Below are 4345 nucleotides of genomic sequence, written 5' to 3'. Positions count from 1 at the left end.
GAATAGCATCTCGTGAACTCCTTATTCAACGTAAATTTACGTTGAAGGATTCCAGCCTTATAAATGTATATACATTTCTGTACTAAACCGACTAAACCCTATTTCATCCTCGTTTTCTTGATTGTTTTATTTCTATCGTGAGACGCTGTACCTCAAGTTAATACGGAATTCCCAAATTGCAACGTCATTTCGATTTTAGTCCCAAAAAATCGGGAATGAAAAGGAGTCCTAGTGGATTTACATTTCTAGGACACCAACTGATAATATGATATGTAAACGTCAAGAAGCGTCAAAGAAGCCGTCCATCAAAATGAGCAATCTAACCCGGCTTTGATGCCTGGGACTGCCATTCCAGCGAGCCTAAACGGATGAAAGAAATGCCCCCTCATTTACATGTGTGTGCCAAAAGTTGTGTCAAAAGTGAATGTCATTAACCTTAGATCGTTGATTTGTATTTGACACACACATCTAGTCGACCCTGTTTCTCGATTGAATACAAATTGTCGAAACTAATACTTTTCTCCTTTGAATAAGCCGGATTTGACTCAAATCCAAATCATTGCGTGTTTTTTGAAATCCGTTCCAAATCCTAAGCTCGAAAAAATCAGCAAAATCCAATCCAAATCAAATCCAAATCCGAATACAAATCCAAATAATTTTAAATTTGAGAAAACCCGATCCAAATCCGATCCAAATCTGATCCAAATCCAATCCAATTCACAATCAATTGTTAATTTTATGATTGCAACATGTAACACATAGTTACATACAAGTTCTTCTACATATTTCTGAGTCAAGGTAAAATTTTTTAAAATTTCCTTAAAATTTTTTTAACTTTAATCCCTAATTTTATATCAAATAAAAACCCAAGACTTAATTGGATTAGTTTACTTTTTAATAGAAATTTTGCTAAAAAGTCTGTTCGACTTTTGATTTTTTACAAAATCCATATTTTTTTTTAAACCATAATAACAGGATCCTTTAGATTTCTTAAGTTGGATTAAATCTTTTTATTTTTGAGTGTTCTGACTGACAATGGTGAAAAGAGCAAAAAAAAAAAAAACAAAAAACGGTACAGGAAAAAAATTCTAAATTGGACAAAAATCCGATACAAATCTTTATAAAGGAATTATAAAGATTTTAGCGAAGCAGGAAAAAAAAGCGAATAAGAAAATAACAAATAAATTGGAAAAGACTCTCCTAGCATTTTTGGACTCTCGCTGTTAAAAAAAGGAAAAGAAAATACTATTTCGTGTACACACACGAACGGGACAACCACTCCCGAGTGATCACCATGACAGGCTTTATAAAGAAAAAAAAAGAAACGTGAAATAGAAAGCAGTGGGGACATAAACCGCACGAGAGAGGACACTCTGCTCTTGGGCAGAAAAATGTTTTTTTTTTCTTAAATAAAAATAAAAAACAATAATGATTTTATATTTTCAAAAAAATTCCCTGAGGGAGGGAGTTCAATAAATCACGCAACTTGTGTTTTTTCTTCTCTGTTTCTCTTCCCTCTTAAAGAAGGGAATAAAAAAAATTCTTCATTCAACGGCAATTCATCATCGACCCTCTGATGTGTGTGTGTGTGTAAACGCCAAGCCGCCCGTGTTTTCCTTGTTTCTTGTGTAATTTAAAATTCTATTCGAACGTTATCACCATTTTGTATGCGGGAAAAAAATACGGCTAGAGGCGTAGAACGTGGGAGGATCGTGAAATCGCTTACAGCCCTCCCCCCCTCCCCATCTAAACGGGCAAATTGAAATTAACCGAGCGGGAATGTCTCGAAGGTTATTCAATACCCCCAAAAAATGCCATCGTAAATCCATTTCCAATCAATAAAGGAAACATTCGAAATTGTAACAATACTGTGAAAAATAAGCGTGTGTACGTATATGGACGTAGCAGTTGCTTTAGTGGAAAAAATGCAGCTTCCCACGCGGGAAAGAAAAAAAAAAGCACAGTAATTTTATAGGGGCATTGGCACCCGTTATCATACATTAATCATGGTCTAAGATTTGGGAGGTCCCCGAACTGTCGTCTGCTATTTTCGCGGACAAATTTTGGGACACTCTGAACTGATTCATGACTTTTTAAATTTCAGAATCTTCGTTTTTCAATAAATGTCCTTCATCTGCAACCAGAAAACACGGATGGCAGTTGAACGAAGAGTAACACAGTAGAATAAATATTTAGAAAATACCACAAATAAGTACATCCGGACCCGGATCAACCAAGGCTTGCCGAAATACCTCGTCCTGCTCAGTAAGCTTCTTTTTCTCTTTGGTAAGATTTCGAAATATTTCATACCCCAAAATCAATACTCCTCCGATATTCAGCCATTTTTTAATTTTTGTTTCTCTCGTTTTACTCGTTTTACTCGTTTTACTGCTAGCTAATTCGCAAACGTTCAGAGTCGTGAATGTGTCACCAGGAAGCCAGATCCTGAACTCGTTTTCCCAGTTCAAGACCGTGCTAAGTGGACACACCACCATTACACGATTTACCTACGTGAAAATTTAAAAAGAAAGAATTTATAGAAAAGAAAATATTTTAAATACTATATTATTGATCATAATACAACTATGCATGTTACCTGACATATAGCATTAGTAAGTACAGTATGGGTCAAAGTTACAACTTGCAAGCTTTTGCCTAAACCCATGCAATGTGCAAGCACACATCCAGCACTTGTGCTGGTTCTGAAACATGCATTCCACATAAACTTTACACCTTCTACTTGGTTGAATTTCAGTTTTTCTGACAACTTCTGATTCACCACCTTCTCCCCCGGCCCATGTTCGTCAATTCCGGTCAATTCGTGATCAGCTGTCCACAGATGGCGGTATTGTCTTGTACGGCTCACCCATTGTTATCCCCTCGGATCACGCCGCAACATCCTCGCCAAATTCAACGCGGCTCATAAGAAGATTGCGACGACAAAACGGCGCACACAGCAAAGAGTGTACTGGCCTGGGATCACCAATGACATTACTATGTTGGTGGAGAGGTGCGCCACCTGCAAGGAACGCTTGGCGAGCCATCACGTTTCCGCCGATTTATTTCAACGCGGATCTCTCCACGTCTTGGTTTATGCTGGCCGACTGTCAGGATGGCCGGTGGTGCACCAGTGTGGGCGCAACCCTACGGCCCGGGAGGTGATGCAGGCCGTCATCAAAAACTTCGTGGAATTAGGCGTCCCAATGCGCTTTCGCTCGGATAACGGCCCGCAATTTGAACGCCGGAATATTTCAGGTGGCTCTGCAACGCTGGGGGGTAGCGTGGATCAATTCCACCCTGCACTATCCCCAAAGTAACGGGCATGCAGAGGCAGCAATGAAAGCAGTGAAGTAGTGGGTGCTGAAGTTGGCTTTGTCGGGGGACTTATCACCGGAGGAGTTTCTCACTGGAATGCTGGAATTCCGGAATACCCCGCACGATACGGGACGGTCACCGGCTCAAATTGCCTTTGGCCACTAGCTCCGCACCATCGTGCCTGCCCATCGTTCGTCCTATGCCAGCCAAAGGAAAGAAGTTATGGTGGCGCGAAAACGACAGGCTGAAGTGTACGTGGCCACGAAATTCCGCTTTGACTTCCGTCTATTCCGCTTTCCCCTCTTCCCATCGGGGCGCTGGTACGCATTCAAGACTCTTTGACAAAATTTTAGAGTCATGTCGGGGTGATTCTCACGGTCGGCCGGTATCGATCGTATCGGGTCAAATTCGCTAGTGGTAGCGTGCTTTGGCGTAAAAGACGGTTTCTTCGTCGTATGGTCCTTGCAACGACCGTAGAAGAGGGTGGTGCGGCATCGGAGATGGGCGATTAACACGCGGCGGCGGTAATGGATCTTCCAGACAACAGCCGGCAGCGGCTACTCTACCAGCCTCGCGTAGGAGCGCCCGACCACGTAAGCCCTGCGTATTCTGTCTCATTCTCGTCGTCAAAGTTACTATGTGCCGGCTACCGTGATCTTAAGTGTACCCATTTGTACCCCCCCCCTTTAAGTGTACTCATTTGCTATTTGTGTACATGGCCGCCGGGCCAAATCTTTGTTACATTATGTGCTGGAGCCTCCATGCGTCTGTTGATAGCCATTAACAGCGTACAGTATCCTGCACAAAAATCCGAACACCGATTTAATTTTTTAAAGCCACCTATTGGCGGGGTAGTGGGTTTTTTGTTTGTTTTTCTTTAAGGGGGAGAGTACACGGGGTGATGGACACGACAGGGTAGGGTTGGGTAAGTCTAGACATTTTAAAAAGGTGCCTTAAGGTATTACGCTTTAAGGCAAGTTACAGGTCGGGACATTTTTGCAACCCCCAGGGTGTTGTGTTTTTTAAAACG

The 4345-nt window shown here is 41.7% G+C and overlaps 1 pseudogene; it reads right to left on the bottom strand.

Moving 5' to 3' along the window:
* Positions 1–2000: 2000 nt before the first annotated feature.
* On the bottom strand, positions 2001–2776 carry LOC123472427 (annotated as a pseudogene).
* Between the last annotated feature and the right edge of the window lie 1569 nt (positions 2777–4345).

The sequence above is a fragment of the Daphnia magna genome, linkage group LG5, assembly GCF_020631705.1.
Source record: "Daphnia magna isolate NIES linkage group LG5, ASM2063170v1.1, whole genome shotgun sequence".
Classification (NCBI taxonomy): Eukaryota; Metazoa; Arthropoda; class Branchiopoda; order Diplostraca; family Daphniidae; genus Daphnia; species Daphnia magna.
Note: the sequence above shows the minus strand (reverse complement) of the source record. Positions and strands in the feature narration are given on the sequence as shown.